The 21,287-nt window shown below is 32.5% G+C and overlaps 1 long non-coding RNA gene across 1 annotated transcript; it reads right to left on the minus strand.

Annotated features, from left to right (window-relative positions):
• Positions 1-16,525: 16,525 nt before the first annotated feature.
• Positions 16,526-19,597, minus strand: LOC128555023 (uncharacterized). The gene is made up of 4 exons (XR_008369757.1): positions 18,969-19,597; positions 18,108-18,167; positions 17,712-17,767; positions 16,526-17,491 (listed from the first exon to the last, which is right to left on the minus strand). It is a non-coding gene; the product is annotated as an uncharacterized LOC128555023 (long non-coding RNA).
• Between the last annotated feature and the right edge of the window lie 1,690 nt (positions 19,598-21,287).

Below are 21,287 nucleotides of genomic sequence, written 5' to 3' on the forward strand. Positions count from 1 at the left end.
TTTCATCCACTGAAACACAGAAGTGATACTGCACATAATATTGAGATCATTGTAAGTTTAGACTTTATTTAGAGACACTAAATCGTAAACGTAAAGAAAATAAACCAGTCATTACTATTTTTGTATTGTTCTGTATTTAACCGTGCTTCAACGCTTACATGACACAAATGACATTTAATTAGAGAATTTATCAGTTTAGTTTTGTCAATAGTTTGTCAAGCATCTTTGTTTTAGATATCATTGTCATGTTCATCACCGATCTATATATAATAGACAAATTATGAATGGATACATGTAGAAAAGATAGAATTAAAGGGATCGTCATATTAACACTAAATATCATTGTATGACGTCTGACGGCTAAAAGTTTTAGCCTTAGTTTTTTTTTTAGTTAACGACTGTGAACTAAATGGTCTAACAACGGACAGATCATGTATATCACACGACAAGATCAATCATGCATATATACATGCGTGCATAACATAAAATCTTTTAAGAACGGCCAGACGCATTTGGCCTTTTTAATAGGTTGTTTTTCCAACATCACAAATTGGTCCTACTTGTGCTGGCAAATTAATTTCATTTTGCTTTCACAACAAATGCTTAACTTGTTTTTTCTCAAACGTCTTACTTTTAAACAGATATTATTTATATTTTTATTTTGTTGGATTTAACGTCGCACCGACACAATATAGGTCATATGGCGACTTTCCAGCTTTGATCGTGGAAGAAGACCCCAAGTGCCCCTCCGTGCATTTTTCATCACGAGATGGTACCTGTGTAGAACCACCGACCTTCCGTAAGCCAGCTGGATAGCTTCCTCACATGAAGGATTCAACACCCCGTGTGAGGCTCGAACCCACATCAATGATGGGCAAATAGTTTGAGTTCAGTTGATATAAATGCTTCTCCCTTCGATTTTCAAGAAAACCTTGATCAATGCACACAGACACAGTATTGAAAAATCTTCAAGACGAATTACAAAACGTAATTTGTACAGACAAGTAAACTGCTTTATATTTTATGCGTCTAAAATATCTTCTTATACATATAACGTATTTTCAAAATAGCATATCTTTATATCTTTACAGTGTAGCCACCTAAAAAAGTCATCCCTGGTCCTCTGGGATCTTAAGTCGTATATTATAGCATGCATTTAAAAGGCATATTTGTTTAACCTTAGATGATCTTCCAGATAACGTAAGATTCCTCGCATGATTTCGTACTATCAAAATTGGGCGTTTTGTCTGCACGCAAGTTAATACAACATGCAGCTGTAAATGGTACGTTTTATTTTGCATCTAAATAATTCCTTTTAGCTTTAATTGAGATTATAATTTGGCTTATTGAATTATTCTAGACTATTTTAACAGACTGAGCTGACTGGTACAGTAGCTAGCCTGGCTGCGGACTACGAAACCATTAGTGTTCCCATGAAGAAACTCTTTTGAACTACATATGATATCACTGTTTCAATTTTTCTTTGCAAATTTGTAAAAGAAATTAAGGGAAGGACAACAATAAATATAATAATAGTCATATCTTGACTAGTTTTGTTTATACTAATGAAAATTGTATCAAAATAGAGCTAAGGCATAATTCTTTAGATAGCAGCATTTTAATGATGATTAGCTAATTTGCATAGTCATGAATATCATTGAGAATTTTCAAAACTGTATTTTCTAAGTCTCAAATCAATTTAAATGTACTAAAGAGTATTTATATGTTCTGACATGTCTAAAGTTCTCTCGGTGTTTTCTTAAATAGCATACTGTAACTCTGATCGCTATTTTTGTAATCCAAGGTATGCTGAGCTAATTTTCATAAAATGAAACACTTCCACAGCCAACTTCTCAGGAAGACAAGATATAACTTAAATTGATTAAAATGATATCATTAATTGTTGTCAATATATAATATAACAACACTAATTCGAGCTATACTTATTGAAAATATAGTTTAAACTCCTATTTGCAGTAGGAATGAGAATGTAACATACTATACACGTGTAACGTCACTATTTCAAAATCCTTGTTTTATTACATCAATTATTTAGTAAGTATTTACGAGACCGTTTTGATTTGGTCTTTATGTCTCACAGTTTTTTCTAGAATACTATTTTGTTATTCCGAAGGTAAACGATTTTGTTTCTACATTAGGTATTTTAGTTTATTTGGAAAAAAAAAAGAAACTGTGTTTAATAAACTGGTGATTATTTGAGCTACATCATATGAATATATAGTATATAATGTTAATGCTTATTTGTCGGAGAAATCTATTTGTAATATACGTTACGCATATGACGTTGCAATTCCAGTAATGTTGTTTTATTGTGTCGTTATTTTCTGAGAAAAGGGTAGATGGATATTTAGTTATCAACATATTAAATACTTTATAAAATAATAAAGTTTCATACTTTATCCGTAATATTGGATTTTTTTCCGTAACGGCGCTATAATATACGTAACTAATGTATTTTTTTGTATTTAGAAATATGTAGGAAGAAATTTAAATCATTGTTATCAATATTTTTATATCAGTGATTTGTTTTAACTTTTAAATATCAATTCTAATATTTTTCTTTACATTTGTCAACCAAGAAATCATGTGAAACATTATTACACATTCTATGTTCCTTTTTCATTTTGAATTAATATATCTATCAACTATACTAATAACAATTTCTGAATAATGTTGTTCTTTTATTTGATTATTTCGATATTATTGTCAATAATCACATTTTATATTGGATATATATTTTACGTAACTATGTAGTCTATATCTATTAATCAAGTACACATCCCTGCAAATATACGTACACTGATAATAGGGTTACCATTCGGGAATGTCTTTCATGAAAAAATTGTGTTTTTTATATTTATCTTTGTTTTTTTTTGTGATTGTGCAGTTTATAAATGCAGTTATTTACGTTAGAAGTAAAGCTTTTTGTCTCTGCATTTCAGAAACATGCATTTTATTAAGATATTTATGTGCTTATCAATAAAATATTCATTGTTAAAAAATCACTGAACAACAACTTAAAAAAAAACAAGATGAAATATTCCGGTAGTTTAAGTAATCTGAAGAGTTTAACTCCCATTTTACTACTTTACAGATTTTGCAATGAAGCGCCAAAAATTGAGGTTCATAAAATCGTTACTGTTCATTGTGATTAGGCAACAAACATCTATGTTACAGTGGTCCGATATAACATAAGGCTTGTAAATATCGTGTAAAAAGGTGCTGATATAAAATGTTATATTTTAGCAAAGTCAATACACTCATCCTGTACACAGACATATTTTCGTTCTAACTACCGTAAACGGTGCAACACTAGTGAGGACTTCACACAATATAACAAGACTTATATCATGTCAAGTCACTGTGACATACATATCTGTTGCTCAATTGAACATTTCAGTTTATCTAGCATATGAACGTCAATTTTAAGTGCTTCGCTGCCTGCCAGATCTGTAAACTAGTAAAATGGTAGTCTTGACTTTGATATAAAACTGAAAGTAAACAAGTAAGTTACAAGTAAGTGTGAAACGTATTTAGCACTGGTTAAATAAATTTCAGATGCCACAGAACTCAATCGTATACGACAAAACGTACGATATTACAAGAATTATTAATTGCAATGAAAATGTTTGTGGGCTAAATATGTGAAGTACAATTTCGAGGGATTCGATTACAAATAAGTTGAGTACTTAGGATAGTATGACTGTCTTAATTTGGTTGAAAATGGATTTAAATATAAGCAAGGCCCAGCGCTATTAAGACAAGCACATGTTATTACAAGTCTTTAATACACCACAAAAAGGTAGCATTGCATTTTTTGGTAGTCACTATCAAAGTTCGGCCGAGTTTTGATAGTCATTATGAAAATGCGTTACACTCAACACGATTTGGTAGAAGTGTTTACAAAAATCTAGTTTCAAATGCGTTTGATAATTATGTAAACATCCAACTTAAAACGCCATTAATAATCATTTAATGATTGACAAATAATTTGTCACAAATTTTGTCCGTTTCTTTACGTCGCATCTATAAAATTATAGGTCAAAGGGCGACTGACTTTCCAGCTTTTGATCATGGAGGAAGACCCAAATTGCCCCTTCCTGCATTATTTCATCAGGAGCGGACATCTGGGTAGAACAATTGGCCTTCGGTAATCCAGCCGGTTGGCTTCCTCACATGAAAAATTCAAAGCCCTGAATGAGGCTCGAACCAACATATGAGAGGGGCAAATGATTTGAAGTTAGCGACCTTAACCACTAGCCTACAAAAGCCATCTTTTTTCAAATAGAGTCATGATAGAATTTAATAGCTCATCTGACCTTGACATTTTGACCTTGAAAATATAACGGCCTTAGAGTCAGTCAAAACGGAACACTGTCCAGAACACAAGTAACAGAGGTAAATTCATCTGTAACTTTGACGTACATCGAGGAATATTGAAGGAACTTGGCACAACTGTTCATCACAATTATTTGGTGTGTCGTTCGCATGAACCTGGGACAGATTTTACGAACGCCCTTTAGTAAGTATAGACTGTCTGAGATCAAATTCGGGAGATTCACAAGAAAAGGTTACACAAGTCGGGTTGTATAATGCCTTTAAAAGTATATGCAAGGTAGATATGCAACCTTTATCAACCAACAATCTGAATAATATTTCATTTTTGTTTATTGTAATGAAATACAATTAATAACCCGGAAGTGGATTCCATTCCGATGGTTACTGATTAATTAATTCACCGAGAGTTACCGAGGTTTTTCGAGTAAATATCAGGTATACTTATACCGGACATAAATTTCTAGTGTTTTCACTAGGTGCTGGAAAATCTGTCGTTTGACTTAATGCACAAATGTACTTTCCGGAATTTGTTACATCTGTTTTAAAGTTGAAGTTCAGTTGCATATTTTGTAAAGTGTCTGTCCATTACTCAGATAAATGTTGGTACCTTGATAAGCATTAATATCATAACTTAATGTTTAGGATAAATACATACTGCAACTTGGAGCTAGAATAATATTTATCATATTAGGACATCCAAATAGTTTTCAGGACAACTTGTATTTGAACTTTTTTTCCAATGTTTGTGTCCCTACATACTTATGGCGAAAATCTCAATTAAAAGAAAATTGCATTCAACTGTGACAACCAAACGGTTGTTCACATTCATTTTAAATTCAATGTCCTCTAATTCGGAACGCGTAATTACCATTGTGCGCGCTATAACAAAACGCTGCTTAAAACATTACATGTTGCTAAAAGCAAAACACGTGCCTGGAACAAAAATTATAATTGCTGATTCCGATGTCTGGCCCGAGAAATATGTGTAGGGCCTTATCCGGTACCCAGCCAACTGTGGGACATATCAAATCTAGAATCCTATACTAACTAAAGGAATTTGTGGCTCCGCATACAACCAAAACGTATGAAACATACCTGTTTTCAAAAATACAGTCAACTTTAATTGTTTGGCTAGAAATGTTATAACCTAGAATTTGGCAGGCACGTGCAAATATACCAGTAACAATGGAGTATAAACGATGTCGTATTAATGCTATAGGTTACAAAGATGTCGCAAAGAATAACTGAGGAAAATTTATTTGTTGGACGTTAGTTTGGAGCTTTCCCTGGCGGAAGTTTTAGCCTAAGAGGGGCATAATTGATCCCCAGTTAAACAAAATTTATACTTACATTTGAGTGTTTCTAGCATTATTATTTATCGTATTTTAAAGTGAAATTATGTTAAGCTTACTCTGTTGTAATTAAAAAAATCAGAATTCTTATATTGTTAATTAAATCGGCAAAACACAAGGTCTTGAGTTTTTTCAAGTAAATATTTGGTGTCTCTCAGGTGACTCTTGATATTTGGCTAACGTTAGGTCGGACATAAAATATCCTGGTATCTATCTGAATTATTTGCATGTTGTTAAAATTCAAAATGCATTATGACACAATAAACCGCAGACTGTGGATAACAATAAATTGCAGAAACAAAACACAAAATAGACACTCATGAAGAAATTTCTTTCCCAAGGTTGACTAGACATTATACAAGAAAAGATAAAAACAGAGAGATTCCAGGAACAGAGTTATCCGTGCCAAAAATAAACAAGTTGCATACTGAAAAAAAATGTGCTGAAATAGCATTTGAACCTGTCAAACTGTCATTATAAAGGAAGATGTTTAATGAAAATTTCAGTTGATCCTTTCGCATTTCTGAAACAGATCGGTGCATTGCATGTGCACAATAGTATAATGCTGAAGCACAAAGTGAAAAAAGAAGTTTACAAATATGACATGATTATTTATAAGACCTAACGCTATTATTCATTTCCTCTCACGTGTGAACTGCGTTGTGCCTAAATACATAATCTTACAGTAAATTGTTGTAAGCCTTTTACAATTGTCCATGTTATTGTGAAATGTGCAGTTTATTTAAGTAAATACCTTATAAAATTTTCTTGTGTAAATTTCATTCAGAAAAGAAAAAAAGATCATTTTTGTGAGATAACACTTCATCATAATATAGGATGAATGGGTTCTGATATTTTCATTATTATGGAATTTATTGGTGTATCCGATGACCGGTTTCTCTAGTCAGCGCAGTCTGACATCTTAAATGGTATGGTAATGGATGAAAAACAGCTTTGACCTTCAGTTCAAAATAAATATTTATAGAGTAGCATGAATAAATTGAAACTATATTATCAACCGCAGCCCACAAGCATTACCTAAAAAGTTACAAAACGATCTGGCAGATTTCATAAATATGTTAAGGCATTTTGTTAGAGCCTATTCTTATTTCTTTTTGGGCATTAAAATCACAATAAAGGTAAACATGTGAATTTTGTTTTCAACTCTCTCGTGCACTGAACACGCAACTTTTCGATTAAACTTTACAGTATAGTGTCCTACCTATCGAACTTGATGACTGACTGACTGAGTTTCTCTGGGGTTTCGATTGTTCCACATAGTGTAAAGTTTGCGAATATAAGGGGAAAACAATTTGAAAATTCGAAAACGAAAAATGAAGTTACATTTAGCATAAGACTTTTGAAAAGGGGATTCAATTTAATCTTTATATTCTAGATTCTCAGTCTGATTACCTCAAGCAAACTGTAACTTTTAATTTTTCAATGTTGGAGACAGAATTCTGTCTCATTAAATCCGTTTACTTGATGCACCCTAGAAAAAATGATACAGACACTTTTATTTTTTAGTTTTATAATTGTTTACCAATAGTTTGGTGATTCGTTCATAAAAAATAATGGTAAAATGAATTCTCTGCAAACGTTTTGGATAAAGGCCGCCACTTTGAAATTTGTCAATATTTGAGCTTGAGGAAATACCATAAATTACACAAAATGTATAAAAAACGTTTTCAAAAATTTGTAATGAAGTGCGAAGCACGGTCAACTGTAAGAATATACCAAGCAAATGCCATTTTTTTAACATTATAATTACTATTAGTCGCCTAATACCTTAAAATACAACGTTAATGATCTGTTCTATTAACCCTGGTATGATTTCTGGTCAAATCGTTAGGCGAATGCATCGAGAGAACCACACATAGGACAGGGTGATCGCTATTCAAATGGTCACTAGATCCGGTCTGACTATAACATATGTAAGTTGTTTCTCGGTATTTATGTCCTAATTTTATTCTAAAATTTCACAACTTGAAGTATATTTGTCAGCTAGAAACTGATCAAAAATGAAAACAAATATCAAACTAAGTTTAGAAAAAATTATCAAAACAAATAACAAACACATCTTCTCTGAATACATTATGAATAATGCAATAGCAAATAGTACATCACTCGCACTCAGCAAAAAGTTTAGTCATAAGTTTTCTTTCCCATTTATGAAATGTCCTTAAAACACATTTTATTTATCCTTCAGATATCGGATTAAATAAGTATAATTCTGCTTTCATAATGCGCGAAACCCCTAATAATTATGTATTATATTAGCACTGTAACAGTATATGTTTATGTTCTTTAATGAAACGGATATAATATCATTGAAAAAAAAAATCATATTACAAATTAAACTGATATTTTATCTGCCGAGATTTGAGGCAACATTAATAAAATAGGCAATAATGTCAATTCGCCAGCTGACATTCGCCATTTTGACAAATCCTTCTAAATAAGCAGGCAATGGGACTAGACGAGAGAAGGGCGAAGAAATTGCAACCGCGTGGTAGCGTTGTTGCTGGCCAGTGAAGCAGACTCGGTAGACAAAGGGCGACTGAAGAGATTTCGTAAAAGCTGTTTCGTTTACTGTGTCTGCTGGAAGTTTTAGTTTTGGTTAGGGGAAACTAGCTAGATTGAAGTTATACTTATTGAGCTTGAAACTTATTATTTTGTATACGTTATACTGTACCATCAAAATGAAACACTTTTGAACTGAACATTATCAAAAACAGATTGATACAAATGTAACAAAAGTTACCTGGGCTATGTTTGTCTATTCCCGTTGACTTAGATTCCAATTCATTGTCTTCAGGTTTTACGTATTTACAACATTTAAAAATTTCCGTTGTTAACGCACTTTGTATGAAAATATTTGATTTGAACACCAGTCTTTAAACCATAGACATTTATGACTACGAATTTCTTAAGTTTCTTTTTCTAAAAATAATAGTCTTAGATATATAAATTTATCACTTCTTTCAGTAAAATAATTTATAGCAGTAGTACAACATTTTTAAACTTCATAAACACTCATTTCATAAAATGTTTTAAGACTGTTACCGTGTGTATATTCTATTTAAGTATACTTTAAAGCATATCGGTTTAAGTAAAAAGCACAGGGGCTTAAGTTTTCTAAAATGATAACAGTATTAAGGTGGACGGATAGCTGTGGTTTGCACACTGGCCTTCCAATCCTGAGGTCGGGGGTTCGACTCCCGCCAGCTACTCGGGAAATTACAGAAACGCTTTTCAGTGTTTCCCACCCAACTAGAGGTGTACTGGTCAGGAACCCAGGTAATCCTTGCGTGTATCAGTGCTATACACTGGGCACGTTAAAGAACCAGGCTGTCTATTCGCAACGAGCTAGGCTAAGTTAGCCGGACAAGCCAACATCTGATTTCTGATCTCTCTGCCGTAGGGGCTTTGTCACACTCTGTCTCTCTGGTCAGATCGCTCTGTGTCTGTACTAGTAGAGGATGGATTTTGCGCCTTGTGTGGCTGCATTTGAACTATGTAAAGCGAATTTGAACATGAAATTGATCATGAAAAGGGCGCTATATAAATCTGGTATGATTATAATTATTATTACTTTTGAAAACTTTTTTTGATTTGATAAATGACCCCAAAGTTTCGTGTATACATCAAATAATTGCATGTTTTGCAAACATTTGGTAAACGTTGAGCTGTCAAGACTACACAATTCTTGAAAATAGTAATAATAAACCGACTCCTGTGAGATTAATTTTTCAAGTTCCATGAAACACCAGTTTAGTTGAATATTTTGCTTGATTACAACATGTGGAAATAGTTTGTTAGCTGTGTTTGTGTCACAAAATAAACCGTCTACCTTGAAAGAAGGTTTTGTAGTTTAATGGCTATTTACTTTGTTTAATTTTATTTCTTGATAATACCATGGGTTATACACGCATGGTGTATGTCCTCTGTAGCATAAAATAGATTCAGACAGGCAATCCATAGCCAATGATTAGTGAATCTATGTAACGACGAGACAGGTTAAAGAATAAAGAATTTTGACTGTATAACATTCCTAAGTAAAACTGAGATCAACGAAACAACGCGAGAAATGCTCGGGGATCATAATGAAACCAATAATGTTAGGAAGAAGTGAATTTTGAAGTATCAGTATAACTCAAAAGCGTGCCCCAATAGTTTACTAGATGAAAATGCATGAAAATTTCGGGGCAAGTATTTGGTACCGCGTCCCACATATTTAATATACAAAATAAATATTTTTCAATCAGGGATGTGCCATTGTAAATCAGCTCAGAATTAGTTTTCTAAAAAACATCGTTAAATAGTCTAACTGTTACATGAGTCACATGTGCATCGATTAATTGCAATTTATCTCCGCCATGCCTTTTCAGTCAACGAAATAAAAGAAGTGTTTTATCTTAGGTTTCCCTATTGTATAATACGATTCACTTTCTAATCTTAATGATAAAGCATCATTTTTATAACTTTCAACTGTCCGATCTATCTGATTTGGATGTGTTTAGGCTTAACGTCTTTTTTCATTTTTTTTCAGTCATATAAATGACGGCTCCTACTTTTAGCAGTGAAAACAGTGCCAAACTTTATAGTGTTGCCTCAGTGGAATATCACGCCGTAGACACGTGGCTTGATGCCCCATCCAGTCACAGTATACTGAAACCGCGCTGACCAGTCATAGCACTTTTCTCTTAATGCTTAGCGCCAAGCGAGAAGATAACTATAGTACCATTTTTACGCCTTTGGTATGACGCGGCCGGGGATGGAACCCACGTCTTCCCGCAACTCAAAGCGGACGCTCTACCACTAGGCTTCCGAGGCGCTCAATCTGATAAATTGTCGATATCTCACATTACAAAATAAAACTAGAGTGCATCACTTCACACGGCTTCATGGACATCCCGGTCTACTGACATTAAGTTTGTAAACATGCGCTGACCTAACAAGTGATGAATGATCGAAACTGTTCGAAGAAATGTTGTTTCCTTTTATTTCCTGATACTCTTATCGTTTAACAACCTAACTGTGTGCAAATAATTATAAAGAACTTATGAAACATTTTTCAGCCCAGTAATATACATCTGTGTGTCACAAACCCGACTTGTCTTCGAAATCTTTGAAGATTAATACATCTACAATAAATAAATAATGGCTTACTATGTTCCTGTTAGTCCGTAAGAAGGAACGACTCGTGTTATCACATGTATATATATTTCGAGAACAAAGACAAAGTTCGAACTTTTTCGTGAAAATGGAAACATTAACTTTATTCATTAATGTTGACGCAGACTATTTCTTGGAAACATCCGAATCTATGCATAATTTGTTCAGATAACTAAAAAGTCCTTGAAGAGTTATCTGACCTGGCTTCACGTTTCCAGTAGGACCAAAGTTTTCGGATTAAATATTGCTTTTCAGCACGAAAAATGAAATATGCAATTTAAATCATAATATAATTGAGGTACAAAGGTACTCAAGATAGTCAGATTTTCAACAGACAGAGAAAGCAAAATTTGCTCACTTTAGAAAAATATGTCTGGGTTGATACAAATACATCATCGAAATTAAAACGGTTTTGTTTTTCGGTTACCTATTTTTCGACTTTTTTTCCCGATCTGACTAAAGTTGTAAGTTTGTTCGACTGAATGTCCAGCATTTTTGGGAAGTCTTCTGTTATAATAGCGGAATTTTGAGTATTAAGCATGTTCGTTGTATTTCCTTTCACAACAATTTAAACAGAATGTGCTATTATTTAGTTTTATGTTCCCTATTGTTTCGTGATTGATTTCATTAAATGTGTAGTTTTACTGACTACAATTATTACTTACTCGTTTGTATTTAGACAAATGGTGCAGATGTATGATAATAGAGGTAAACATAAATATACGAGGAGTCGTTGCTATTTTTACTTATTTAAAATTGCATTCTGTTTCTATTTCATCATACATATTGTAGGTATGTTATCTATAATACATAAAACACAATCTGTTTTGTTTGTTTGTTTTGGGTTTAACGCCGTTTTTCTACAGTATTTCAGTCATGTAACGTGGGCAGTTAACCTAACCAGTGTTCCTGGATTCTGTACCAGAACAAACCTGTTCTCCGCAAGTAACTTCCAACCAGAGGTGGAGGACTAATAATTTCAGACACAATGTCGTTTATCAAATAGTCACGGAGAACATACGCCCCGCCCGAGGATAGAACTCACAACCCCGCGATCCGTAGACCGACGCTCTACCTACTGAGCTAAGCGGGCGGGACTGAACACAATCTGTATATCTCCAAACTGGTTCTGAACAGAAAAATACATCCTGTGTGTTTAAAGCAATAAAAGACGATGGTTTCAAGCAAAGTTCCAATAAGGTGTGCAAAAATGGTACCATTAGGCTTTTAAACTCTACATTTCCAGTCTAATATCACAAAACAATAGATTTTTAATAAAAGAACAACATCTTGACCAACAATTTAGTTTGACTGTTCTGTACAACAGAGTTCAGAGAGTTGAACACTTAAAATATTCTTAAGGGGTTGTACCCCTTTAAAAATGTTATTTGTTAAATAAATAAATAATTATAAACAATTGTCAAAAACGATGTTTAACCTAGTTATGTAAAGTTTAAACTCTCGTACGTTGCTGCAAATGCATCAAAACGAAGACAGGTAACGGCTTTTTTAAAATGATGAGTTTTTAAAGGCGCTGAACTGTCCAGAATTGTGGCCGATTCATGCAGTTCCTTTCCGGAATTCAATACATATATGAGTACATTGACAATGGTTTTGAGGAATAATATAAATGTTTTATATGCTGTTAAATTTTCATATAAACACTGCTTTTTTCTATGATTTGATGACGTTCGAACTATTTTCTCCGAAACATGGACCTATATTTATCTTAAGTGAAATTTTACATTGAGTATATTTGAGTAGGAATTTTTATTATTAGAGTGTTAGACTATTGTATCAATGAAGGTTTTAAATTCAAATGTAGAACTCTAAAATGATTTTTAGGAAAATATCATCAGCATATTCCTATCCATAAGAAGGAAGCCAAATAAAAAGTTTACTGTTTATATATTAAATGATAATGCAGTAAAAACTGCACCTTACAACTTCAATGTTTTCAATCAGACTTGCACTCGTGATTCTTAAATATTCAGAAAGTAGGACAGTAGGTCAAAGTTATATATTTCAGACTGAGCACTGCTTCTTTACATGCATTTTGTGTGATGTTCAGAATTTCCGTTGTATAGAAAGCTAAAGTTGCCTTTATACTTAGATATCTTCAAATTAGCCACTTATACTCTTTCAGAGGGCATACACTACAATCCATGGTGGAATATGGCTGATTCAAGAAAGGAACCGTGATCTTATGGTGTTACAAGTTGTGTTTAAGTTTGGTTTAAATCCAGTCTTAAGTGAAACATTTTCCTACAGACAAGACCAAACTAAACAAATCGTGGCACGTCAGGAAACCTAACTCTGAAACCCATTGTGAAGTATGTCTGGTTGCCACAAAGGAACCATGATCTTTTGGTGACACAACATGTGTGCAAATTTAGTTAAAATCCAATCATAAATGAAACTGCTATTGTGGAGAAAGAACAAAATAGCCAGTTTCTTGCCCTTTTAGGGGCCGTATCTTTCAAACCCATGGTGGGGTATGACATGTTCAAGAAAGTAACCGAGATCTGATTGTGATACAAGTTGTGTACAAGTTTGGTTAAATAAAATTATAAAACCGCTATCGAGTAGACAGGACTAAAATAGCCATTTTTTCCGTTTCAGGGCTTATTACTCTGGAAACCATGGTGGGATATAACTAGATACAAATTGTCTGCAATATTGGTTAAAATCAAATCATTAATGAAACAAACCACTATCAAGCAGACAAGAAATTGTTGACAGATGTACGACGGACGACAGACATCAAGTGGTAACAAAATCTCATCTTGAGCCTTGGCTCAGTTGAGCTAACACAATATGGAACGCATGAAAAGTTTGGCATTCTTTCTGCAAAGGTAACTAAAAATAATGCCATCTGCTTACATGTGGTTACTTGTAACGTATGATGAAACTAATGGCTACCGATTAAAAATGCAATGTAATTCAGAAGACAAATGAGTGAGGATTAAATTTACATCTAGAACATTTTGTAAAATATTACGTAAGTAACATCAACAAGGCAACAAATGACTGTTGATTGATCATATTCTTTGACTATCTAGAGAAAAGCCGACAAGGATTTAACGAAAGTCACTGACACAGGGTCTTCATTGACGATACTAGTTTCAGTTACAAAGCACATTATCAGAAAAGATATACACGAAGAAAAAATCTTTTTTATTTTATTTTTCTAGCAAATAGCGATCAATTATCTCTGTTACCGTTAACCGAGTCCACACTCTGTTCTGCGTTATACCCGGATAAATTTAGTTATGACATTATTTCTTGTTTACCAAACGTGCAGAATTACCTTGATGTCAGGTTTTGTTTACTAACATACACAAAACGTATTTGTATCATGCAGTTTTTACAAAATATTGTATACGTAACTCAATAACAATTTGAAAACAAACTTGAATAAAACCTTGACATGGAAGTAAACCATTGAAATATTTTGGGTAATCCCCAACTTTTCCCATTAATTTTCTATTTCGTCATCTGACAGTGAAGGTAAAGTAGACCATTTCATATGAAAGTTGATATAGCAAGGTTTATAGATAAAGGCCTTTTTTATAATACAAATCTATATTTTTAAAATCTTTGTATAAAACAATCTATTTATTTATACAAAGTTTTAATATTACATTTAAGGAGGTACGTTACCTTGTTACAAGGGTAAATTCAAATTAGTTGAACCGCAGCATCTTTTTGTATTTCGTGTAATATAAAGTTTAACTGCTAAAATCTCAGTTTCGTTTGTCTCTGTCCCTTAAGTTCAATTTTTATCCAGGTTTGAAGAACATCACACTCCAAAGGTATTTCATATTGAAAGAAGAAGGAAAATACGGACATTTAACACTTTTCAGTGTATTTTAGTTTCATTGATATCCGTAGAAGTCAGCATAATCTATAATTTTACTAGTATGCGTGTAAGCTTTCTAATATAAGCTTAAAATGTATATGTCGCGGGGCTCGTGTTTCCATGGTAACGCATTTTCTCTCATTTTTAAACAACTATGTATAAAAATAGGGGTTTTCGACGGCTTCAGTGCCATTTTGTTAATGACCAACATGGAATATTTGGGTAATATTATTAGCAAAATACCAAGCACTATACATGGTACCCTATTTTTCTTAAAGTTTAAAGTAACCATGGCAACAGAGATGTTTAAAATGGTTTATATCTTGCTTTTTGCCGTAATTTCTTATAAAATAATATTGAATAAGATAATATTTCTAGTTGATGTAGCTTTAAAACATATTATTTCTAACGTAAGTTATATTTTCGTGTTATCTGCATTTATTCAAACAAAGGGGTACGTAGGATTTGGGCCGATTTTGGCCCCCACCAAAATGATGATAAAATATATACCATTTTTTACCCAAATGCATGTATTTTCCAAAAATAAACATTAAAATCTGCAAGGACAATTGTTTATGGAAAATTTAATGTTTGCATTATATGCTGCTGTGAAAGAAAGCATTAGCGTATCTTGGGGGTATACTTAAATAAATTGGAAAAACAAAATAATCAATGATTACTGTTACAAATGTTTAATCAAAATATTAATGTAAACACATTAGGCTATTCAAACATGTACAACCCGATAACAGAATTGTCATAGAAACGGTTCTAACTAAGGGAAATAACTCTTTGGAATCCTGAAACTAAAATTTTCTTAAAAAACAATATTTTATTGTTTTATTTTCGTTTACGTTTCAAAGTATGATTTAAAATCATGTACAGAGGAAGAATTCTTGGTCTGGTATATTTGTGAATATAAAAGGTGTACTTTTGCTGTTAGTTGCCATGGCAACATGACTAAAATTTAGCATTTTTTTAAACTTTTTTGCATGTTATGGCTTCAATATTTTTTATTTTTTTGACATTTATGGGCTTATAACTGTTACAATTGACAATTCACATACTTGCAAAGAAAGCAGAAAATAGCCTTTCAGTTGTCATGATAACAGGTCATTTGGTAATCTGTTTAATAATGTTTCTGTAGGAAGTAAGTTTTCTTCATTTGTTGTCACAACTTAATTATAAAAATAAACTGTTAGCAGTGATAACATTGATTTAATCCAGTCACTTTGTTTTGCAAGCGAAAACAAAGGTATAAAATATATCATTGCCATGGCAACAGAAGAGAAAATGTAGGATTCAAAGGTTAAGGTACTATTACTGCAGAAAAACAAGTAGAAACTGCACAATTTCGAAGACAGCCAATTTAAGAGCTGGTCACTGGTTTCATAACAATGGCAACAGAAAAAGACAAAATTATATATCTCCCATGATAGTCCGTCAGTGGTGACTCGGCATGCAACTTACATTTGAGCCACGCCATGAGAAAATCAACATAGTGGGTTTGCGACCAGCATGGATCCAGACCAGTCTGCGCATCCGGTAGCGCAGGCTGGTCTGGATCCATGCTGGTCGCAAACCCACTATGTTGGTTTTCTCATGGCATGGCTCATTTATTTTCAGTATGGTTTGAATTTGAACTTTGACCTATGTGCCAAATTATTAAAGTGGTCATCTACTGAACATAGTATGTCAAAGTGTTCTCAAGCTTAAATAACCTGAATCACTGTGTATCTAATTGTGACCTTTATCTTTGACCTACTGACCCTAAATTATTCATCTGTTATGATTTAAAGCCTGGTGACCATGGGCAAAAGTATCATTCAGCTTTCGATAATAAAATATTTCAGTCTTAGGGTCACTGTGATACTGACATTTAACCTACTGGTACCTTAAAGAAAGAGATCATCTACTAATCTACAATGAATTTTGACAATCATAAGCTAAAGTATTCTGCTATTATTGGAATGATCATTTACTGCTTTCAGTCTTCTCCATATTTTGTGTATAATCATAAATTCCTTTTATTACCTTTCCAATTATTGAAAGCCAAATATGTGTAATAACCAAATGCTAAAGTTCTATTACCTTAGAAACTGAATGCAGTGTTTTTTCAGTTGTGTATTCATACAATTGTGATACTTGGCTATTTTATATGAAGTAAAGTTTATGACTTCAAAAGAAAGGAAATATGGAGCTAGTTCCAAGCATAATTATGCAGCTTACTAGTAGACTCTAGACTGTATATATCACCTTTTTTCTCATATAATAACTTGCTGACAGAAGATGGTCACTGAATGTTTCATTTTCATTTTTCAAAAACCAAGATATTTACACAGAAACAAAATTTATTACCATACAAACATATATTATATAACCACAAACATTTTATGTAAAATAATGATGTAGGAATGTGATAAATTAAACAGTTTGATATATAATTAGTATCTATAAGTTATTAAAAACACTTGACTATCAAGAATTTAGAATTAGCATCCACACTGTAACTTAGATTGAAATGTAACACTGGCAGTCTCTTTCAACACTGTAACTATTACCCCCATGTAAATGTTACAAAAATGGATATTGCACTTTATTAACATAAACATTTGTCACTTTTCAGTAAATGTTACTTGTATATTATGTAAATTATGTATTCCAAGTCTATTATTTCTGATGCACTAGTATGCACCTCCAAATTCATTGTCCATGGCTAATTTCAATCTAAATGGTACACCTAGAATAAAAGAAATAAAAATATATTTCAAAATATTTTGCTTTCTTTGTAAAAAATGTTAAATGTTAAAATTGTAAGAAAAAATACTTCTCTATCTTGCTGTCTCTTGTAAATATGTTGAAAGATAGATGCAAATTACTGGGAAAAGTGCCATCACTAATTGAAATGAAATAATCAATCATAGGGTTAAAAATAGAAATCAAGCATTCAAAATACTTACAAGTCCTTAGAAAACAGATTAGTCTTTCAACATTTTGGGAAGCTGTATACTCTGGCCTGTAATGTAATATAAAGCAACTTGATAAATTTTTAATATATCCTTTTGAAATGCAGTTACTGAAATATTGAATTTTGTTATGACATATATTGAAATCTGTCTGCTTTTGTCATAGTATATAGAAAATTGATTCTGAATCTTGTGCAGAAACAAATATATACATGTACTATCTTCTCATCTTTACAAAAAAACAAAAATGCAAGGTACAATCTGTGTGTACATCAGAGCATACTAGTATATAATTAGTATTTTGAAGATTTATTAATCAGATCTTCCTTAGGTAATTCAATTCCACAGTTACAGTTTCTGTGAAAGGCTAGGAAAAGAGTTCTAAATTACCTTCTTATCATACTGGTTGTTTTGGGGCATTCAATGCTTCAAGACACACCATAATACTCTCTGAAATAAAAAAAAATCAAAGAATAATTTATGACATAACCAATATGCATAATTGTGTGATTCATTGATTAATTTGATTACAGAGGTCATATCCATAATGTTTCAGAAAATATTTCAACTTCAAGTCTCTTAACACTTTCAATAAGTATAAAAACAATGCCTTCATATAAGCAACATTCATCACACTACAAAGGCAAATTCATAAAAATAAATTATTAACAGTTTTGCAAAATATGACTGAACATTTTTTAATAGTTTTACATTTAATCTTAGATGAAAATATAGATTTAAGATAAAAATACAAGAAAATATTGAACATCTTAGATGAAAATCATGTTAGAAGCTTTATGAATATGTCCCTCCTTTAGATATAAAGCCACAAAATGAATTTCAAACAACTTTCTTGAATTAAAAGGTAATAAATTTCCTGACAGGTACATGTATAAGACTGGCATTCCACAGCAGCTGCTCTTTCACTGAATAGAATGTGTCATGAGAACACAAGTCATAACACCACTACTATATTTTGGGTCTTATAGTTGATCTGGTGTTACTCTTGCATAAATATGGCAAACATTTCCTTTTATTCTAGAAAATATAGGTCAAGGAAATTTCAAAAGGACCTTGTAATACATTGCAACCCTGGATATACAGAATATAGAATAATTATTTTAAAGTGTTTATGCCTTCAGTTTAATCAAAGTAGATAGATGGTTAAAGAACTGTGGGATTAACTTGGAAAGCCTTAATCATAAGAAAAAGTGTGTAAGGAAATTATTTACAATTTTCAAAAAGACATACCTTGTTGACCACTGACCAGTTGAAGGTAACTAAATAAATCATCTCAATTCATACCACTACCTGAAATATAATACAAAACAAACACTGATTAGTGCAAGACATCACAATAATAATGATGAAAAGACCTTTACAATTTCAGTCATATTCTGTTGACATGAATAAAGCAGACAGTGAAGCATTCTTTTATTCCTGAGGGGTTTGTCTCATTTGTGAAGGACATCAGAAAAATATTCCACATTTTAATAATCAATAAACAATATCTGCTTGCTTGTATTTGTCAAATTATTGCTTCATTACTTTCAGTAAATATGAAATATTCATATAGAGATCATGTATTCAATGAGTACACACCTCCATCAGGTTGAATCTACTGTTGTAAACAAATCAGAAAAATAATGCAAAATATGTAAACACTGTGTCAGCAGATTTTTTTTTCTTTTGCAGTCTTATCAAGGTGGGGAGTTATGACCAAAACACCACCACTTTAATGGTTACTTGGATAAATTAACAGACACCCCTTCCCAGTCCATTTAATTTATGAAATGTCATTATTGTTGTCTACTTCATAAGCATCGTCCGCTTACTAGGTATGTCCGAAGCTCTAACGATGTCAAATTTACTAATCAAGTGCTGAACAAAATTATTCGAAAATACAGAAGTGTTGAATATCTCTATTCACAACTGCAAATCATTGTCACGTTGATTGTGTGTCACGTTGATTGTGTGTCACTGTCACAGATAACATTATCGTTGAGACACTTGTGTGTCAATAATTCTGCTCGGTTTCCAATGAAAGAGAATCGAATGAATACTCTTCTAGTTTATTTAACACAACAAAATGGCATTTAATCTACTTACCATATAAATTCCACGTAGAAGGGTAAACAATCGTAATTATCCCACGATAAATAATCTACTTTCGTTTTCACATCTGTGTTGACAGTGGCGCCGCCTATAATATTGCCTGGCAACGAGCTCCTAGCTTCAAGGGAGGCTACTCGTATACGTGAAAAAGGCCAGACAAATATTATCATTTTTTCCAAAATTCGTTTATTAGCAACCCTTGCTTTGATTTCTGGTTAGGAAAATATTAAATGGAATTAACAAATGTAATAGCTGTTATAAATTGTAAATCAAAGCAAGGGTTGCTAATAAGCGAATTTTGAAATGGCCGAATTCAGCAGTTTTAACACAAAATGCCAGTACCGTTCGTACTTTGAACTCATTTTACATCAATAATGAGAATGTGTTAATATTAAAAACGACACATTTCGTTAGTTTAAAGTTTAGTTTAATGAAAACTGTCGATTTTTAACACTGTCATCGATCTTTTTTTTTTCAAAAATCGGGGGCCATCTGCCTATATAAATCCTACGTACGCCTTCCTAAGCTTAGAATACTTACAGCAGTACCCCTCGTCTGGCATTTTTCATGGAAAAATCGTTCAGCATGCTACTATTATCCTCATGGATATTGTTGAAATGAAAATAAAAAGCCGAAGCTGTCTTTCTTAAATAGACTAGTGTCAACGCTTTTGAATTTTACATTTAGATACATAGGTCACGAGCTTCGTTTCCATGGTAACATCAATTCTATTCAAGAAACCACAATTTTCTACTGAAATTTGAACAATTTTACATCTTAGTTTTAGTATATAAGTAACAAATTATCAACGGAACCTGAAAAATAGGATTACAAATCAAACTGCTAGATCTCTTATTTGAAAGTGGCCGTAAACAAGTAACCTCTCACCCAGCTATATTCCGCATAACATTGGTTACCATCATCCATTTTCTTACATTCCGCATAACATTTCAGTATAACTACATAAAAGAAGCAAAATATTGATTATTATTCAGAGCAAAAGACTCATAAAAAATATTTCAGCAAATAATGGTTATTTAAAAATAGTTTGAATAAAGAAAATGCACAGAATTACGTACTTTCAAGATAAAAGCTATTAATTTTGCGCGGTAACTGACACGTAACGTCATGACGTCAATGACGTCATTTTCAGGCAACATTGTTTTGAAGCGTTTCTGCGGCAATTTGTTCATTATTTCTGCATTATTAAACCATAAAGTGTCAGATCAAAGACAGATTTATGATTTGTTTTCAGAAAAATGAATATACAAACACATTTAGTTTGTCGTAAACGTCGTCGTAAATCGTCAAGTTAGCTTCCGGTTGGACATGCGCACATACAAATATAAAGGTAACCTACCTCCTTAAGGGGTATAAGTCAACAAAGTCATTTGCTTTGTATTTTGTTCGATTTGACAGGGCTTGAGTAACGATTCAGCCTAAGAGATACGTTAT

Source organism: Mercenaria mercenaria, unplaced genomic scaffold (assembly GCF_021730395.1).
Source record: "Mercenaria mercenaria strain notata unplaced genomic scaffold, MADL_Memer_1 contig_953, whole genome shotgun sequence".
In the NCBI taxonomy this organism is placed as follows: domain Eukaryota; kingdom Metazoa; phylum Mollusca; class Bivalvia; order Venerida; family Veneridae; genus Mercenaria; species Mercenaria mercenaria.